The 21,710-nt window shown below is 40.6% G+C and overlaps 1 protein-coding gene and 1 long non-coding RNA gene across 3 annotated transcripts in view; one reads left to right on the top strand and one right to left on the bottom strand.

The window, feature by feature from the left end:
* CDH6 (cadherin 6) overlaps nt 1–21,710 on the top strand; it is a 132,596-nt gene that overhangs the window by 77,269 nt on the left and 33,617 nt on the right. The window lies entirely within an intron of this gene.
* On the bottom strand, nt 17,911–20,609 carry LOC129464706 (uncharacterized). The gene is made up of 2 exons (XR_008651677.1): nt 20,367–20,609; nt 17,911–18,072 (listed from the first exon to the last, which is right to left on the bottom strand). It is a non-coding gene; the product is annotated as an uncharacterized lncRNA (long non-coding RNA).

Genomic DNA, 21,710 nt, shown 5'->3' with positions numbered 1-21,710 from the left:
ACAAGCAACTGCAGCGAGACCTTCCTCCTCCATCTTAACCTTCCTCAGCCTTCCACTGCATTCTGTTGCCAGTGAGATGAATGCAGAGACACGGACAAGACAAGGTGGGGAGGAATAGTGGAGAAAGCCCACTATAGCTGAAATATTGACAAACCAAATTCTGATTTATGAGAAAATGTCAACATCCACTCACTTAAAATGGTAGTGGCGGGGACAGGTAACAGGATAGGAAGAAGTAAGTGGTCCTGTATTGGGTAAGTTTCTGAGTTCGTGAGTTTAAGATATAAAAACGGGATGTGATTGTTTTCTAAACCACATCTCCATTTGGGGGCTGCTTGGAGCTACTTTAGCTTGAGTGGCACCTGTGGCACCTGAGAACTTGTTAGGAATGCAGAGTCTCGGGCCCCACCTCCAATCTGAATGAATCAGAAATCTGCATTTTAACAAGATCCCCAGGTGAATCGTATGCATGTTAAAATTTGAGAAGTGCTGCTTTTAAAAATACCTTCCCTGGGTCTCACCTCCCCAGAAATTCTGATTTAGTTGGTTTTTAATTATTTATGATTCTAACATGTTGCCAAATTTGGGAACCACTGTCCCAGGAGAATGTTACTGCCAATCGTGTAACAGAATGTGGCAAGTTCAGTGATAAATTGAGCATCCACAAAGTGTTATCAAAATAAAAAGCAGAAGAGCCAACCAGGCTCTGGGGCTCGGCAGAGCTTCCTAGGTGTTTGAACCCCATCTAAAGACAGAGCAGGTGTTAGCTTACACTGCAGAGGGAGAATTGCCAGGACCTCCCAGTTAATCGGATGAGGAAGCCAAAGGTCCGAAAGCTGGAGTTCAAAGAGTGAGAGATTTAGAGACTCAACAACCAGCAGAGTGAAAGAGTCCTAACACCGACACAGAAAACTCAAAGAGGTACATATTTTCTTGTCAGGGGCTAAAGAAAAGAGCGTTTTATTTTTATACAAAATCCACTTGGGTTATCTTTGGCTTATGTAAACTTAATATAATAGAAAAATGGAGGGAAGCCTTATAATTCCACGTTTTCAGAGATCCCTGTAACTCTCTAGCCTGTTTTATGTAACATAACAATTTCTTGACGATGATAGGTATATAGTCTAAGATTACATTCCATAAGAAAAAAAGAGCACAGGTAGATGTAGATACAGATTAGATTTTGAAGACATAGGCATTCATTAACACAAAGATGAATTTACTTAAAATATCAGAATTATGCCTAACTTTAGGCAGAAGATTTGCACAGTACCATTCAACAGCTACAGCAACACTTAATTCCCGTCTGCTCTATTTTATCTTCCACGGTGTTCTTTAACCCCTCCTTCCACACAATGTATACATAAGACCAGCCTCCACTAATGCATTCGAGGTGCTTCTATTTTTAGTAACATGCCAGATCTGTTTTTATGGAATTTAATAAACTGTATACTTTCAAAGGTATTTTCTGATGGAAGCTGGTGATGGTTTTGAGGGGACAGTTTTCAAAAAAATTGATAGGCTGTATTTTTTTTAAATATTATGAAAATGTGGGTTCTATTTGAGGCCTTAACGTACAGGCTTTCCCAATATGCCTTTATCCTCAGTCTTTAAAATTAATGTCTACCCAATTCAATGAAGCCACTTTTCTCAAGATAATTAGACAGTAATGTTTTAACGGACCATAAAAATAAAAGTTGTCAGCCATACACACCTTTAAAATTAGAAATGAGCAATTATTTGTTACCATAATTACATGATCCAAATTAGTAAACATGAAGCAATATTTTATCCATTCTGAAAGGTTACTTAAAAGATGCCATCGTTGAAATGTTGCCTTTTTTAATTCTTACACTGATTTTTTTTTCCTAAAAAGAGCATCAACTGAAGAATAGAAACCTCCTGGCACTAATTCTATGCGTGATTCAGTGAGTCTCTGAACCACTTGTTGCTTCAAACAGCAATGTCAGATGAAAGCATCGTCATAGCTGATATTTTCTGAGCATTACTTTGTTCTAAACCCTGTCCTAAGTGCTTTAAGTGGGTTATCTCATTGGATCCTCGCAGCAACCCTAATGCATGGGTATTGTTTCCATACAGATGAGTAAACTAAGGCTCAGAGCAGTCAAGTATTTCAGGCCATTGTCTCACACTGCTAAGACCCCGACAGACGATACTGTCTGACCACCTAGCTACTCAGTTATATACTCTCCCCTGTATGTCCACTTTGCAAAGCCATTTTGAAGCACAAGTGAAAAAAAACCCGGAATATGCGTTGGTGTTCAATGATTGCATTCTACGCAGTACCACAAATACTGATTGAGAATCTATTGTGTGAAACCCAAAGGTAGAGAGAAAAAAAAAATTTTTTTAAGGCTACTTTTAAAGAGCCGCACGAACGTCTGCCTTATTGTTATGCACATTCCTTTTACTTTTTAATTTCCAGAACACATTAGTGGGATTCAAAATAGTTACATGTGAGCATTTTAGAAGCAGATATGCAATTAGTGATCTTTCTGGTCATTGTGATTTTTTTTTTTTAAGTGTCTTTTTCTTTCCCTTGATAACCCTCTCTAAACTTCCGTTCTGGTTCAATGACCCACAATAATCTTTTCTCCCTGAATCAGGGCAAGTGCCTTGGGCACATCTCTCTTCTTCATTATTTAAATTTAATGCTCAGCCATTTAACTAACATCTTTATATTTCTATGATTTAGCATGTTTAAGAGAAAGTGCATGCATACACTTGCTCATTGGATATACTTCTTAGAAAATATTTCTAGAAGTAATTTCTCAACAGCCATTATTGGCAATAATCCTCATTTGTTTCCACTGAAAGTGAAACCAACTGATTTCACTTTCTTGATGACAAAAGTTTCAATTTGCTATTTGATACTAAGAAAATGTCATGTATAGCAGCAATTTTCTGGCTCTTAAACTTCTCTCTGTGCACAGTAGCTCATGTGGAGAGCAGAAAAGTTAGAATGTCTGGCCTTGGTCATAAACCCAAGGCAACTCTTACCTTGGCCAGCCACACAGCAGAGTAATAGAGAAAGCCTCACAAGGAACGGATCCCAGATACTCCAACTTCCATTTCATCATGCCGGTGGAATCCTAGAGCCTCCTGCTTGAATTCAATTTGTTGAACAAAATGGAGGGATCGAGCTGGGCATATGGTTTACGCCTGTAATCCCAGCACTTTGGGAGGCCGAGACAGGCGTTATCACTTGAGGTCAGGAATTCGAGACCAGCCTGGCCAACATGGCAAAACCCGGTCTCTACTAAAAATACAAAAATTAGCCCGGCGTGGTAGCGCATGCCTGGAATCCCAGCTACTCAGGAGACTGAGGCATGAGAATCACTTGAACCTGGGAGGCGAAGGTTGCAGTGAGCCAAGATCGCGCCACTGCACTCCCAGCCTGGGCAAGAGAATGAGACTGAGAGGTGACAGCATGCTGGCAGTCCTCGCAGCCCTCGCTCACTCTCCGCACCTCCTCTGCCTGGGCTCCCACTCTGGCGGCACTTGAGGAGCCCTTCAGCCCGCCGCTGCACTGTGGGAGCCCGTTCCTGGGCTGGCAGAGGCTGGAGCCGGCTCCCTCAGCTCGCTGGGAGGTGTGGAGGGAGAGGCGCGGGCGGGAACCGGGGCTGCGCGCGACGCTTGCGGGCCGGCGCAAGTTCCGGGTGGGCGTGGGCTCGGCGGGCCCTGCACTCAGAGCGGCCGGCAGGCCCTGCCGGCCCCGGGCAATGAGGGGCTTAGCACCCGGGCCAGCGGCTGTGGAGGGTGTACTGGGTCCCCCAGCAGTGCCAGCCCACCGGTGCTGCGCTGGATTTCTCGCCCAGCCTTAGCTGCCTCCCCGCAGGGCAGGGCTCGGGACCTGCAGCCAACCATGCCTGAGCCTCCCCACCTCCGTGGGCTCCTGTGCTGCCCCCGCCTCCCCGACGAGCGCCACCCCTGCTCCACGGCGCCCAGTCCCATCGACCACCCAAGGGCTGAGGAGTGCGGGCGGATGGCGCAGGACTGGGAGGCAGCTCCACCTGCGGCCCCGGTGCGGGATCCACTGGGTGAAGCCAGCTGGGCTCCTGACTCTGGTGGGGACTTGGAGAACCTTTATGTCTAGCTAAGGGATTGTAAATACACCAATGGGCACTCTGTATCTAGCTCAAGGTTTGTAAACACACCAATCAGCACCCTGTGTCTAGCTCAGGGTTTGTGAATGCACAATGGACACCTGTATCTAGCTACTCTGGTGGGGACTTGGAGAACCTTTGTGTCTAGCTCAGGGATTGCAAATGCACCAATCAGCACCCTGTCAAAACAGACCACTCGGTTCTCTGTAGAATGGACCAATCAGCAGGATGTGGGTGGGGCCAGATAAGAGAATAAAGGCAGGCTGCCGGAACTAGCAGTGGCAACCCGCTGGGGTCCCTTTCTGTACTGTGGAGGCTTTGTTCTTTCGCTCTTTGCAATGAATCTTGCTGCTGGTCATTCTTTGGGTCCACGCTGCCTTAATGAGCTGTAACACTCACCGGGAAGGTCTGCAGCTTCACTCCTGAAGCCAGCGAGACCACGAACCCACCGGGAGGAAGGAACAACTCCAGATGCGCTGCCTTAAGAGCTGTAACACTCACGGCGAAGGTCTGCAGCTTCATTCTTGAGCCAGCGAGACCACGAACCCACCAGAAGGAAGAAACTGCGAACACATCCGAACATCAGAAGGAACAAACTCCTGACACGCCACCTTTAAGAACTGTAACACTCACCGCAAGGGTCCGCGGCTTCATACTTGAAGTTAGTGAGACCAAGAATCCACCAACTGCGGACACAAGACTATATCTCAAAAAAATAAATGAATAAACAAACAAGGAGTCAAAGTAAAGAGTGAAGAGTTTGGATGCTTTTTGTTCCCACTGTAGCTGTTACTTCCACACTCCAACAAGTTAAACAGAGGTAGAAGTTGTTGCAAGGTTAGAGAGGCTCCCGTGCTCATTAGGACACAGCCCTTTGAATCTATTCTATAGGCATAGTTATTTATTGATCAGCATAACTCGTTCGTAGTATTAGTAAACCATGTAAATACTGATTGCACCAGAGTTCATTTTTTTTGTCATAATATGGGTCTGTAGTAGCAGATAGGAATATAAATAAGCTGAACGCCAAGATCCTAGTTTACATTTCTTTTAAAATCAAGATCTCTAATTGTTTTCAACTTCATTTTAGATTCAGAGAGTACATGTGCAGGTTTGTTAGCTGGTTACATTCCATGAAGCTGAAGTTTGGGGTACAGCTGATCCCATCACCCAGGTACTGAGCATAGTACTCTACAGTTAGTTTTTCAACTCCTGCCCTCTCCTTCCCACTTCCCTCCCCACTCTAGTAGTCCCCAGTGCCTATTGTTGCCATCCTTACGTCCATGAGTACCCGATGTTTAGCTCCCACTTATAAGTGAGAACATGCCATATTTGGTTTTCTGTTCTTGTGTTACTTCACTTAGGATAATGGCCTCCAGCTGCATCCACGTTGTTGCAAAGGACATGATTTCATTCTTTTTTATGGCTGCATAGTATTCCATGGTGTGTACGTACCGCATTTTCTTTATCCAGTCTACCATTGATGGGCACCTAGGTTGATTCCATGTCTTTGCTATTGTGAGTAATGCTGCATTGAACATGTGAGTCCATGTCTCTTTTTGGTAGAACAAAAATCCCTAATTTTAATTTTGACTAAATTTTATTTCAAAAATCAGATAATAAATTCCTGACATACTGTAATCAAGCATCAATAGATTCCTAAACCGTGGGTGTTTTTCATTTCCACTGATATGAAAAGCCAAAAATACATTGTAACCAGAATTATACATTTAACTTTTAGAGGCCTCAACCTCTCAAGCCAAATTTTAAAATGTCTTCCTTATGTTCCACCCACATTTACCAAAAATAAACAGACATTTGGGAGGGGTCCTCCCTTTGATAGCCTTCATCAAATGAGGAGATTATGTTTAGATGTCAATGTGCCATTGCAACCTGGAGGGGGCAACTCTGTGTGTGTTGGTGTAGGCTGCTGGGCACAAACTCCCATCTTCCTACAAGCTTTTATTTTGCCAGTTACAAAGATGACAATAAAATGCAACAGTCATGGACATGCTAAATATATCAGTGTTCTTTGCAAACCTTTCTTTCCATCTAGAATTGAAGATAGATCAGAAAGAAGTACAGAATTAAGAAAATTAGAGCTTTTTTTTTATCACAATTATCAATACATAAGTAAAAGTAATGGGTATTCTCAAAGGCCCATGTAAGGAGTCAAATTTGAAATTATGTGACCTGGAATAAGAAAAGAAGAAGCATACCAAAATATTTCCTAGGGAAAGCATTTATAGTTTCTTCTAGTTTTTTATTCACAGAGAATATATATGCACAAAAAGGAGAGGCATTTTAAAAGATTAAAGTATATACATATAAAAAAAGAATAAATATTTTAGGTGAGTTGGTGTGTTTCAAAGGACTTGAGAGCAGTGATGAGGGCATAACAAAAAGCTTGAAATATCACTCTGAATATGGGATTTAATGCCCACTAGAGGGAATGGAGATTGCAGTTAAGAAGGTAGTTGAAGAAGTTATCTCAGTTATGGCTTTTTTGGAATGGATTTGGAGAGAAAATGCTTTTCATTGATTCAACAATTACTCGCTAGAGAGTGTAAGTCAATAGCATGAGCAGACTATATATGTTTCAGCCTCAGCTGCACTTCTGACTACGTGTGTAATATTAGGCAAGTAATTTAATGTCCCTGTGCCCCCTCGATTCCTCAACTGTTAAAGGAGTCATAAAATTATTGAGGTGAGAATTAAATAATACACAGAAAAGGCTTAGAACATATCACAGGGCCCAACATATCACACTTACTAGTAAGGAACTAAAGCAAGACCCGCGTAAGGAGGGAAGGTGCCCTGCTGTGAAGTGTGCCTTCAAAGAACAGATGAAATGGAGAGAAAGAAGAGCCGAAGGTGAACAGGTGATCCTACTCATGGCCAATGTTGTGAAGCCAAGTATTATGGGTCAGAAGATGGTGCCAAAGCAGTGAAGGCAGCCGAGTCTGATGCATTAACAGCAATTCGGGGCATGAGTTTTTATAAAAATATGAAGTTGCCTTTATTATTTTAACTATAAGAAAAATAATATACACACGACACCTCACATTGTTTGATGATCCCTGGCAACTGGTAGATTCCCCTCTATTTAAGGATATTTATCCTTTCATTTGAAAACATCATCACTTTATGGTACAATTTGGGGTTTATATTATTTCAATTGCCATGAATGTTATTATAGAATCTGGCTAACTCTTGTTTGTTTGTAATAAGAAAGTTTAAGGCACCCAACAATTTTTTAAATGATATTTTCACTTGGGTTATAATGAGGTTTTAAACAGGAATCGTTATCACAGTTAAGTTACGATTAATGTCGTAATCTCCTTATATAATTGAACCAAAGTTTTATTGTGAGAAAATTACTGTTGATTTAATTATTTAATTACCCTGAATGTTTCACCTTTTTAAGAGCAGAATAATTAATTCTTTGTTTAAGGTTGAACTTTGACCTTAACTATATTGAGCAGTGTTTCAAATTGGATCCCAGGCCTACTCTTTCAATTAGCACTTGAGATATTGAATGCAAACTTTGGAATACTTAGATCTTTGCAAACTCTGCAAGACGCTAGCCTACATGTCTTACTCATCCTTATATACCCAATAGTGCCTAGCACATATTTTTGCACATAAAAACAGCCAAATACTACTTGAATTAAGCTACAGTGAGCACAGAATATTAAAAAACCACCTTGTTATCTAAAAACTACCTTCCAATTTTTCCAGCTTTATTGAGGTATAATTGACAAAAATTATATATATTTAGGGAGTACAATATGATATTTTGATATACATTATGAAATGATTACTATCATGCTAATTATCATATGCATTACCTCACATAGTTACCATTTGTGTGTATGTATATTTGTGTGTGTGATGAGAACATTTAAGATCTAGTCCCTTAGCCAATTTTAAGTATACAGTATAATATTCACTATAGTCTCCATGTTGACATTTGATTTCTATGCCTCCCAATTGATTGATGCAATGGTTTGATATGAATATCATTGATAGTGTTTTGTGGCATTAGCTTGACAATGGAAAATCTGATGTCTTTAAAGTTCAAGGATGTCTTAGATAGTAAACATATAAACTAAGTGTATTATGAAAGTCTTTCTATGAAAACTACCTCTGGAAATTTCATATCAAAATGGCACAAATATTTCATAATACAAAAGAAGAAAACTCAAGCTTCCTTAGTGCAAAACAAAGAAACTAAAGACAACACGGTGGTCCGTGCACAAACTAACAAGAAAAATAAGAAAAGATATAACAAATAATATTGTATCACGAAAGCTGGTTCCTTTGAGACATTTACAAATTAAAATCAGACGTTATTTAGGGTCTCGGTAGAAGAAAGTTTGAAACAAAATGAGAAAAAGGCAAACAGATTTGGCCAATAGGAAACAAATTTCTTTTTCTTAAAAGTGCTTAGAAGCTGCATTGTACAGACAATTCAAGTGTTCAGTAAAAGAGAAATCATTTAAAACCTGAGATTGTTGATTGCAACGATTCACAAAAATATCAGCTATAGAGAGAAATGTTATCATATGGGGACAGAAAAATTCTATGTAATGACATTCTTTTTTTAACCAACTATATCTTTTAATCAACATAGTTTGAGTTCTCACAGAAAACAATCATTTCTGGAAAATAATCTCATCTTAATGCTTTCTACTACTTATGAGTACAAATCAGAAAAGAAGCACAAAAAAGGAAATGTAGAGAAAATGCTGCTTTAAAATACAGTTACACAAAGCTTTAGCATGCTGGATTGTTTTGTTTTCATAAATTGTGAAACATAAAAATCTGGCCATTTTCTTATTATTCTGGAGCATGAGGCTTTTTGAGGGGTCAGAGGTATTAGGGGTCAATGAGGATCAATACCCCCCAGGCAGCAAAGTTCCCCTTTAGGAAATAAGAAAAGCATTATACTTGAACACTGAACAACCCAAGGGTTGAGGGCACCAACCTGCAAAGTTGAAAATTCTTGTATAACTTTCAACTCCCCAAAAACTTAGCTACAAATGGCCTACCATTGACTGGAAGCCTTAACACATATTTGGTATGTTATATTGTTATATACTGTACTCTTAAAGTAAGCTAGAGAAAAGAAAATATTTTTAAGAAAATCATGGCTGGGCACAATGGCTTATGTTTGTAATCCAAGCACTTTGGGAGGCCGAGGTGGGTGGATCACCTGATCCCAGAAGTTCCAGACCAGCCTGGGCAACATGGCAAAACTCCATCTCTACCAAAAAAGAAAAAATTACAAAAAATTAGCCAGGCGTGGTGGCATGCACCTGTAGTCTCAGCTACCTGAGGTCGGAGGATCTCTTGAGACCGGGAGATCAAGACTGCAGTGAGCAAGATCATGCCACTGCACTCTAACCTGGGTGAAAGAATGAGACTCTGCCTCAATATATATATATGATAATAAAAACTAATAAGAAAATCATAAGGGAAAATATGTTTACTATTGATTAAGTGGAGGTGAATCATCATAAAGGTCTTCATCCTCATAGCCTTCATGTTGGGGAGGCTGAGGAAGAAGGAGGGGTTGGCCTTGCTGCCTCAGGGGTGGCAGAGGCAGAAGAAAATCTAAGTATAAGTGGACCCATGCAGTTCAAATTCATGTTGTTCAAAGGTCAGCTGTACTTTCTTATCCTGTTTGTGCCTTGACTGTTCCATCTATCCTCCCAACCACATATATCTGTTAAAAGAAAAAACAAAGGGCAGATATTTAGCTTGTATTAAAGCTATGATCTTGCTGATTACCAATCCACTGGCCTCTTAAAGGAAAATAGAGTCTTCAAGTCAAATCGAGAAAATTAAGTGACTTGGGCAAAGTTGAGTGGTGGTACTTCATTTCATCTCCTTTTCAACAGTAGACATCGCTTCCCTGAGTTTTAAAATGATAATGTGGCCGTCGAAATCTTGACTGCCACGCAAACCAGCAAGTAACACCTAAAGAAGGGGAAGGTGTAGGATGGGAGAGAGAGAAAAGAGAATTCAACACAAGAGAAAGTATTGCCTGGCAGGCTACGAGTCATCACAGATTATCTTTTAGCAGAGTTTCATGGCAGAAAACTTGTAGTGAAGATAAGGAGCAATGATAATATTGTCTCACATTGTGTCGAGCTTTACAGCTTATAAAATGCTGTCACGTGTACAAGCATTCCTCAGGTGATCCACATAACCACTCTCTGGTAGAGCTTCCTCAGGTGATCCACATAACCACTCTCTAGTTGAGCTTCCTCAGGTGATCCACATAACCACTCGCTAGTTGAACATGATTCATTCCTTTTGTGTGTAAGCAAACACAGGCTTAGAGGAGTTCAGGGACCACAGGGCCATTGCCAGCACAGTACCAAAGCTGAGGCTACAGTTCAGCTTTCTTGAGGGGTTTAAGTCTGATACTCTTTCCCTATATCACATTATTAAGATATTAAAGTAGCAGAGAGTATTTCAGATATGGTGGACAAATGAAACAATGACATACGTGGGAGGGAGAGGAGCACAAATTTCATGCCACTGACATTGCAGTGAGGACAATTTCCCCTGCGGGGCCGTCAGATAGTATGAATTTCTCTTCACTAGTGTTTCAGTTGGTTTCTTTAACTGAAAGAGGAGGAGGGGGAGAAGGAGAGCTTTTGAAATGGAGGAGGAAGAGCAGAGGAGAAGAAAAAGGACAACAGAGAAAGGAGAAAGGGAGCTTTCAAAATGAGGAGGATGAGGAGAGCTTTTGAAATCTAAGCTGGTTCCCAAGCAAAAAAAAACCTAATAAATGAGCTCATTATCTTCTTTCCTAGAATCGTTTGCCATTAATTCCCTGACGGTATGAGAGGTTATAGAATTCAATTTGCTCATCATTTATTGTGCACATACAGGATGCTTGAGAGTTATGAATTTAAGTAAAAAATAGTCATTTGTCTTATAGAGATACATAGCTTTAACTTTTTAGATCCTAAGTAAAAGTCAGTGTAAAAGAATATAATATCCAACATATTTTTTACCTTTCAGGAAGAACATGTGTTAGAAAAAGTCCATTTGCTATTAAAGAACACATTTTTTTTTTAAATTTCTGCCCTTTGAATTATCATATCTCAAATGCCTGTATTTTATCTATTGATATTCTCCCCCAAGGCATATGTGTCAAAGAGAAAGAGAGGGAGAAAGAGAAAGGGGGCTGGGGGAGTGTGTGTGGGGTGTGTTTGTGTGTGTGTCCTTTTTTGGTGATTGCTGAAGAGGTTACACTATAAAGCAAAAAGGTAGCATTCTAACTGGTGAACTACAATGACTTACTAAATCAATTTTTGACTGGGATCTGGCTCTCAGCTTGATTTACCACTGGCTTTTTGAAAATGAAAATGTTAGACTAAGCAGGAGCAGAGACTAATGTCACAGTCTGCCAAGGCAAGAGGGACCTTGGACTTCAAAAGCCGAGCATAAAGCAATAAACAATGCCTTTTTTGGGGAAATAACTTTATGCAGTTAATAAACTAAAAGGCATTTGTTTAATTGACAAATCCCGAATGAACAATAACATTTATTATAGTTTATATCATTTGTGCCAGTAGAATTTACAAATAACTTAGCCTGAAGTCTGATAATAAATACAATGAATACAGAAATGTTTATAATCAGTGTGAAGAGGGTTGCTTTGATGTGAGTGAGAATAGACTTTGGAGTCAGGCAGGCCCTGGTATCCTTTCTGGCTCTGTGCTTAACTTTGGATAAATTACTTAATCTCTCTGGCCTCAGTTTCCTAATCTGAAAAAACGGAGAAAACAAAAGTTGCCCCCTGGAGTCATTGTTAGAATTAATGCATGCAACACACTAACCATTTTTGCTGTACCTGATACACAGTAAAGCGTTCAGGAAGGGTTAGTTTTCTTCCCTCCTCCACTGGGATTCTTGAAGGACCACATGCAGTTTCAGTTCACCTTGAATTTCAGAAATATGGAGCTACTGTCTTAGTTTCTTGTTGCAGCTGTAACAAGTCACCACAGATTTGTGGCTTAACACAATATAAATTTATCATCTTATAATTCTGGAGGTCAGAAATGGGTTTCACTGGGCTAAAATCAAGGTGTCTGCAAGACGTCTTTATGGAGCCTTCAGGGAAGGATCCGTTTCCCGTCTTTTCCAGCTTCTAGATACCACCTGCATTCCTTGGCTTCTCGGCTCACCGTGCCTTCCTCCGTCTTCAAGCCCAGAAGCACAGCGACTTCAAATTCTCTCTCTCTTTCTCTCTTCTTCTTCTCTCTCTCTCTCTCTCTGTCCTCGGCTCCTATCATCACATTTCCATCTCTCACTCTTTCTCTTGTAAGTACCCTTGCAATTACCTTGGGCTCACCTGGGTAATCCAAGATAATCTCCACATCTCAAAATTGTTATCTTGATCACATGCATAAAGTCCTTTTTGCCATGTGAGGAAACCCAGTCACAGGTCCCGGGAATTAGGACATGGACATCTTTGGGGGAGCAGGTGCATTAGTCTGCCTACTACCACTATTATCACTCTAAAGTTTTGTTCATTTAAGTTACTCTGGTACTTTTGACATGAAATTCAAGGTATTGAGTGTAAAAAATAATTGTCAAGGGAATTAGTAAATTTCTGCTGTGTTTAGGCTTTAACTTCTTTTGCTTTTAGCACTTTGTCAAACGTTCTCCTCCACATGACACAAGGTCTGTTTCAGAAGTTATTAAATGTAACAAAAAGTAAAAAATTGAATTGAGTAGGGTTATGCAGAATCTCTGCAAATACGGATCCCTTATGGTATTATTTAAGTGTATTTTAAAAGTCACAAGGTACACATTGATAAGAAAGATGGAAGGATGGATGGATGGATGGATGGATGGATGGATGGATGGATGGAAAGAGAGAGAGACAGACAGATTTAAAAGTTTGATCAATGTTCTCAAATTTCTGACCCCAGGGGACATTTGGAAATATCTGGAGACATTTTTGGCTGTCACAACTTGGGAAGACGCTACTGGCATCTAGTAGGTAGGGACCAAGGACTCTCCTGAACATCCTATAATGTATGGGACAGCTCCCCAAACAGTTACCTAGTCCAAAATGCCAATAGAGCAGAGACTGAAAAACACTAAATTAGATAATTCTTTGTAACTCAAAATATTGTTGGGTACAGAGTAAGCCTTTAATGAATGTTTACAGAACTAAATGTAAAAACACAGGGAAAAAAATGTGTTGTGGTTAATAGAGAAAACCACCTGGACTCAAATCTTGCTCTTATTCATTGTGCCATGCTGAGAAGTGATTTACCTCCTATATTGCCTCAGTTGCCTCATCACTTAAGAGGGGATAAGAATAGAATCATAATGAGTAACAAATTATGTAATCTTTGTGACAAGTTCAGGTCATGTCCTGGCCCATGGTATGTATGGGCTTAACAAATGTCTGCTATTATCATTTTTCCAAATCCCAGCCAGACCAATTGCCAGATGATGAATCACAAAAGAGAAGACTTTAAAGATAAAATATTTCCACAGTTATAAAAATCAATTAAATCATTTCTACTATATAGGAAAATACAAATTTGTGGGGTCATAAGAGCCAACATGGTGGAATAGAAAAAGAACATGAGATATGAAGGCAGACTGATCCCAGGTTTTGTCAGAAAAATAGATTTTCTAGGTTCTCTCTCTCTCTTTTTTTTTTAAGATGGAGTCTCACTCTGTCTCCCAGGCTTGAATGTAGTGACACGATCTCAGTTCACTGCAACCTCTGCCTCCCGGGTTCAAGCGATTCTCCTGCCTCAGCCTCCTTGGTAGCTGGGCCTACAGGCGGGCACCACCACGCCCAGCTAATTTTTGTGTTTTGGGTAGAGACAGGGTTTTGCCATGTTGCCCAGGCTGGTCTCAAACTCCTGAGCTCAAAATTCACCCACCTCGTCCTCCCAAAGTGCTGAGATTACAGGCGTGAGCCACCGTGCCCGGCCCTATTTTCTAGATCCTTTTCAAGCCCATTTTGTAGATCAAGAAATAAGCTGGCCAGACAAAATAAAACTCACTAATTCCATTTATAAATGTAGTCACCAAGCATTCCTTGCAGCATGCTCTGGCATGTAGGTCATTTTTCCACCCCAGCTGTCTCCACGGGGTTTGTACTAGGAATTGGCCCTTCCATCTACTGAAGTTTGTATGGTAGGATATTCCTGAAACCAAGGAAGTTCACATTCCTGGCTGTCAAATAACACATACAAAGACTTATTTCTACTGCCCTGAGACACATGAATCTGAATCCACAGGGTGGAACAGTGGCAAGGTTTGGGTAAAGGTGAAAGCAGAGTGGCTTTTTCCCACTTGCCCTGGGGCAATCACGTGGTGAGGGAAAAGCCCTGTTTCATTCCCATGAGCCTTCCTGGGCTTCTCCAGAGCAAGAAGGGGGTGAACTGATCCAACAGAGGGTCCAATAGAAGGACAAAGCAATCCTGTAGCTAGGACTACATGTGCTAGGGCAACAAAGAAGACATAGCCAGACCTCGAGGACAGTATGTGATGCCAGCGGGGGACGCGAGATGTAGCTAGTCACCTTGATCACTGGAGAGCAAAGGTCATGATCTGCCAGAACCACAGATGCCACTGAGGAAACTAATACATAAGAGATATTCTCTAGAGACCAGAGGATCAGAGGGCAGTGTGAGGACTATCCCTGGCTCCAAAAGCCTCCAAATTCCTCACTGACGAAGGCCATGTGGCTTCCTCTCCTTCATACATGCAGATGTCATCTCGGACTGGATCAGGAGCAAAGCAGGAGGAGAAAGAAACCAGAAAGACTGGGATTTATCCAAAAGAGACCGTATTACTGAATCAGGAAGACTTTATTGGGATTGCACTAAATTACTGAGTCAATATTCAACCTGTATTGAGCTTCTAATCCTCGATGGGACTAGAGCTTGAGGGAAAAGCTATAAACAAAAATAATTATAAGGAAGCTGCATCTTTCCTTGCACACTTGAGTTCAGTGTGAGAAAATATGTGACCCTGCAACTTAAGGGAAGGTTTCTATTTTTGCTGACTTTATGGCTTTTATTACCCCAGGCACATACCCAAGGCCTCTTCTGATTTTCTCCCACACTGAGCCTTGAAACTGTGCCATGTGCTCATATCGGTTGCTAAATCATTTTTCTCCCATCAGTAGTCTAAGCTTCTCCAAGAAGTCTTCCTAAACCATCAAAGAGCTTACACATTCCCTTATTCAGTCTTCTCCAACTTACAAGTTCCTTCTGTGCTATTCTCCAGCTTTTTACTTACCTTGTGAATCCTAATACCTAATAACAGTAAAGTGTCTAATTTCTGCTTTTTTCTATATATTTTATTCCAACGTAAATGGCAAGTTTATAGAAGGCACAATTTAGATGCTTTTATTCATTGCTTTATGCAACTCGTCAGACGGATAAGTATTTTTAAATGGTCATGGTTGACAGAGTTAAATTATTTTATTAGGAAATAATGTTTCTGTGAAATGGAGCATTTCTCTTTAGTTGCCGCAACAGGAGGATACTTGAAATATAGTTCAGTAAAATCGTGCAGCTTTTTCACCATTAACAGATGACTTCTGACCCAGCACCCAATGTATTTATGATGGTCAATGAATTCAATGTACTTACAGTTGGTCCATTTTTGTCAACAAATCCAATACAAGTTGGCTTTACTATTGAATTGAAGTTGAATTTGTTATTAAAGAAATGCTTTCAGGTCTGAGGCAATAACTTGAATTACTTCCTCAGATTGTTCAGATTAGATCATGTGTCTAATGTTTAGTAGTAATTGATAAATTATATGGCAATTTCAGGAATGTATATTTTTGATCTACAGAATTATCCTAAAGTCAAGAAAGAGGATAGAGGACACTAAGATTTATTGAGTGTCTGCTATGTGCCAGAAACCTTCACTGATCATTGATATCTTATCCAACTTAATTTTTACAAGATTCATTTATTTATTCTTTCATTCATTCCTTGCTATCATTGACTATTAGTATCTATAAAGTGCCTGTATATCAGGCTCTGAGGATACAGAAGTGACCTAGACAGGTTTGGTGCCTTCCTTTATGAACTTGCAGTCTAGCTTGGAAAACAGTAAAACACATCATCAACAGCAATAGATTGTGCTGATGGCTACGTGGGGAATGAATTGGTTGCGTATAGAAGGAGAATCTAACTTAGACCAGCAGCTTAAGGAAGGCTTCTCTGAGGTGATAAAGATGAATCAGACCTGGCACAGGAGTTGGCTTAACTAGGTGAGGATATTAAAAGGGATTGATGTCAAGGGAACCACATGCAGGAAGGCTTAGCTACGAAAGAGCTAGTTAGTGATGTTATCTTCAAGAAACTGCAAGAAGTAGGGTATGGCTGGAACCAGGAGAGTTAAGGGGAGAATGATGGCTGATGAAGCCAAAGAGAGGAGGAGCAGAGGCCGTGCCGGGCTTTGGAGGCCATGTGAAGGGGTGGGGATGAGGGCTTTATCCCAAGAGTAAAGAGGACACTGCAGGATTTAATTAGAGGAGACTGGCATCTTCAGAGTTGGTGTTGTTCTTAAGTTGATCTAGTTACAGAAAGGAAAATCTAAAGCAAGCAAGCCTGGGTGTGTGTTTGGAGGGCCTCCTTGCAATAGACCAATGAGAAAAGACAGTAGCATGGACCAGAGTGACAGCAGTGAAAATGGGAAAAAGTAGGTGAATCAAGATATACATAAGAGGTAGAATTGACTAGAGTTGGTGGCTTAATGAATGTGGGGATAGTGGCAGAAGGGATGGCCTAGGATGACTCCCTGGTGGCTTTTACAGAGATGAGAGGAGGAAAATGATTTGGAGAGAAGGTGATGAGGTCAATATTGGATGTGCTGAGTGTAAGTTGTCTAAGAGATTTGCGTAAGAGGTGACTATATTCTTGACTCCAGATCTCAAGAAAATGTTCTTCCCTGGGGTAATAGATAGATCTGGGCATTGATGGTACAGAGATAGCAATTGAATCCATGAACACAGATAGAGGATCTCACGTGGGGAGAGCATGTGAAAGGAGGGAGACAAGGACCAAAGACACAGGCCTACAGGATACCAGCATATAAGGGGCAGATAGAGGAGGCAACGTTAATCATTTCCAGTTCTATATTAGGACTGAATGGAGACTAAGACCAGTTAATGTATTTCACTGATTAATAGGAAAGTCAGAATTCAGATCCAAATCCCACCACTTTCCCAAAATCCACCTTTGGATACTTGGTGTTTATGAATTCAAGAGTAATTTATTGAAGGTTTTCTCTGAGGTAGGCCCTCTACTAAGCATCTTACATACATTATTTTATTTATTGTCTGAGAAACCTACTTGTAAATTAAGTATTATTATTATTCCCATCACATGGACGAGGAAATGAAGGCCTGGAGAGGTTAACCAAGTTCCCCAAGGTTATGTGACGAGTACATAGCATAAATTTACACTCACCTCTTTCCCTTGCCTATGTCCATGCTTGTAGCTATTATGATTGTACTAGTTAAGGTGGTGGCTCTCAAACTTGAACACTCGTCAGAACTACCTAAGGGGTTTCTTAAAACACAGCAGCGGTGGGCATCCCCTGAGTTTCTGATTCTGGAGGTAGGTGGGGCCAGAAGTTTGCATTTCTAACTAGTTCCCAGGTAATGCCAGTGTGGCTGGTCCAGGGACCGCACTTTGAGAACCACTGAGTTAGGGTCAAGGCAGAACTACAATAACACCAACAAGCTTCAAAAACGTAATGGTTGAAGTGCAATGTCTTTTTTTCCTCTTTCACATTACAGGCTGGTCGGATATGAGGTTATTCTAGAACCTGGGTTCCTTCCACTTTGTGGCTTGCCATCCCCTTGGGCACTGTCCTCATCAGCCTGGTGGAAACCAGGTCACTGCCTCATTTACATTGCAACCTGCAGAAAAAAAGAAAAAAATAGGACTAGAGCAAGCCAATTCCTGCTAAACCAGGGACACTGAAGTTGCACCCTTTCCATTCACACATATTACAATGTGAAAACTGAATCACAGGGCTGAACAGCCACACACCCAGCTGACACACAGCTGGGAACCTGCCACAATCATATGCTGCCATCAGCTTTTTAATTGGTAAAATAATCATCACATATAAATTAGTTAACTCATGCCAAATTATTAACATTCAAATACAGCAGAATAAAATGTGTCATATGGAAGTTTATTAAAATATACTTTTGATTTACCTAATCCTATAGTCTCTAAAACAGAAGCAACTCTCATCCCTGCCATGTACTTCAAGCAAGGTTCAATTTCTTCCTGATATAAACTCTACCCAACAAGCTTTTCCCAGCCTTCACAACACTAAGTCTATTTATTACCATTACGTATACATACATTATATATAAAGATGTATGTATACATGCGGACATCTATACATATACATAGATATTGATGCAGTTAAGCCTCAATTTGTCATAACTTGATTTATTGTGCTAATTTAAAGTAACATTCCACTTATTTAACACAAAGATGTTCTCTCTCTCTGCTGTAATTCCTGTTTCTGTCCCGCAATCCCAATCAGACAGCATCTTTTCAACACCACTGTTCTCTAATTGTTTTATAACAGCTCAGATTAGCAACCATAACATTTCTTAAAGAGCAACATTACATTTGCACTACATCGTACAAGTATATTAGCCATAATTCAATTTTTCATTTTAGCCAAACATCACTTCATACCTTTCCTAAGCCCACGTAAGGCTGCTGTAGGTACTTTCCTATGTGTGTCATCTAGGTAAGCTTTTGTTTGGATTGCTTTTGTAGGGGGGGGAGGGGGTTCTTTTATTTAATTTTTATTTTAGATTCAGAGGGTACATGCACTTGTTATGTGAGTATTACATGTGTAATGGTGGGGGTTGGGTCTCTAGTGTACCCATCACCCCAGTATTGGACATTGTACCCAGTAGGTGATTTTTCAGCCATCACTCCCCTTCCTCCCCACTTTGGAGTCCCAGAGTCTATTTTCCCCATTGTTATGTCTATGTGTACTTTTTGTTTAGCTCCCACTTGTAAGTAAGAACATGTGGTATTTGATTTTCTGTGTCTGTGTTAGTTCATTTAGGATAATGGCCTCCAGCTCCATCCATGTTACTGCAAAGACATGATTTCATTCTTTTTTACAGCTTTGTAGTATTCTGGCATGTATATGTACCACATTTTCTTTATCCAGTCAACTATTGGTGAACACGTAGGTGGGTTCCATGCCTTTGCTGTTGTGAATGGTGTTATGATAAACATATGAATGCAGGTGTCATTCTGATAGAATGATTTCTTTTCCTTTGGATAGATTACAGAATGATTTACTGAATTGCTGGGTCAAATGGTAATTCTATTTTTAGTTCTCTGAGAAATCTCCATACTGTTTTCCATAGAGATTGAACTAATTTACCTTCCCACCAACAGTGTATGAGTGTTTCCGTTTCCCCACACCCTCACCAACATTGTTTGGACTGTTTTCTGTCTCAACAATGCATATGCTTCGGAGATTGCATTTGGTCACTGACTCAGATGGTGACTTGGGGACACACAGGAAATGGGAGCAATAGGGCAGCATTAGCTGGATTCATAGACCACTAAAAATCTTTGTTATGCCTTTGAATTTGATTTAAAGTCAAGCTGGAATTCGGCACGTTTAGTGTGTAAAGACATGCTGTATCCCCAGGAAACCACAACACCCAGAGGCAAAGATGCTGCCATGGTTTTGGTCCCACCCACCATGGAGCTACATCTACAACCAAAAATCCCTGTGTTTATTTGCCAAGATGCTGTATTTAAAAAAAAAAAAAATGGGCACAGTGGCTCACACCTGTAATCCCGGCACTTTGGGAGGCCCAGGGCAGGCAGATCACTTGAGGTCAGGAGTTTGAGACCAGCCTGGCCAACATGGTAAAACTCTGTCTCTACTAAAAATACACAAAAAATTAGCCAGGTATGGTGGCGGGTGCCTGTAATCCCAGCTACACGGCAGGCTGAGCCAAGAAAATCGCTTGAACCTGGAAGGCAGTGGTTGCAGTGAGCCGAGATCGTGCCACTGCACTCCAGCCTGGGCAACAGAGTGAGACTCCATCTCTAAATAAATAAATACACTTTAAAAATCAACAGAGGAAACAGACAAAGACCAAGAGCTCCCTCTGGCGCAAAATGCTACAGGTACAGTAGTAAAAAGTCTTACCGGCCACAGGTGAGATGTGACTTTCTGAGGCAAGTGGATAATTTTTACTTGATGGTGAATCGTTAAAAGTGAACCAGATGATTAAACTTAATGGAACAGTCACATTAAGCTGAAATTAGTAAAAACATGCCTCGGGCAGCCTACAACCTTTTATTTGTTGTTGTTTAACTTCTGTCTTTTACAGTGGCCATGATGGATGACATCACAAAAGAAAAAATCCAATTAAAATCTCAGCGCTCAATAAACCCCTCATGTCTGGTTTTCACCACCACTTTCACAGGCACTGATGTCTTATGTTTCCTTTTTTTCCCAAGAAAAGAACTGGCCCCAGGGTAGTTTGATGGCAGAGGAGGACAGTGGGGAGAAAAAGCAGAGGCTTTGGGAGGCTTCTGCTCCGTGTACTCTGTCAGACCCAGAAAATGCACTTTGGAGGGAGGAAGGGGGATGAAGTTAAATTGCTTTATTACCAGACAATGCAAAGAGAAGAGATATATTTCCCACTAGTTTTCAAATATTGATAAATCAGAATTGTGATCTGCAAAGCAATCCTTGCTCACACTCTTCTTTAACGTCTCCTCTGCCGTTTAACATTGTTTCGGGTGTTTGTTCTATAAGTCATCGAAATGGTCTCACCTGACAGCTAAAAATACATTTCTGATTACTTTTACCTGAATAAATCTTGTGACTAGATGTGGAATTCACCTATTAAGTGTGCAACAATTACATAGTGAAACCGATGAAAGAACTAGTGGAGGAGAGTGTATAATCTAGTGGAATGCAGAATATAATAAATCACATGTAAAGATAGCAATTGCCCCCCACCACCCAGTTAAATAATACTGGCTTTTGATCACAGATTTGACCTTAGAGATACCATGTGTCTGTAAAATTGGCTTTTCAAAGTCTTCAAAATAAAGTTCTCAAAGTCAAAATAGGAGGAAAAACATGCTGATTATAAACTAAGAGTTAATAATGGTAGCACTCTCTTAAATTTGGGAGGCACTTTGTAATTTATAAGACCCATATTATGCTTTTATTGCATGTTTACATGGTGGTTAATGTACTATTTGCATGTGGTCTTCAATTAGATCTTCACAACAGCCTCGCCATGTAGCTCTTATTATCCTCATTTTGCAGATAAGAATCCTGGCTGAGGGAGGTTAATTGACTCTGCTGTGGTCTTACACTTGCTGAGTGAAAAAGAATGAACATGGCTCATGCCTAGGACTGTGCCCCCCGCACTGTGTCAGGCTGCTCACCACAGCTGCCCTAGAGCAAGGATCCGCCAGGTGGTGACATTGGTTTCCTTACTCATGGGTTAATGAAATAGCTTTTTAAGAGCCT

This window comes from Symphalangus syndactylus, chromosome 16, assembly GCF_028878055.3.
Source record: "Symphalangus syndactylus isolate Jambi chromosome 16, NHGRI_mSymSyn1-v2.1_pri, whole genome shotgun sequence".
NCBI classification, from domain to species: Eukaryota; Metazoa; Chordata; class Mammalia; order Primates; family Hylobatidae; genus Symphalangus; species Symphalangus syndactylus.
Note: the sequence above shows the minus strand (reverse complement) of the source record. Positions and strands in the feature narration are given on the sequence as shown.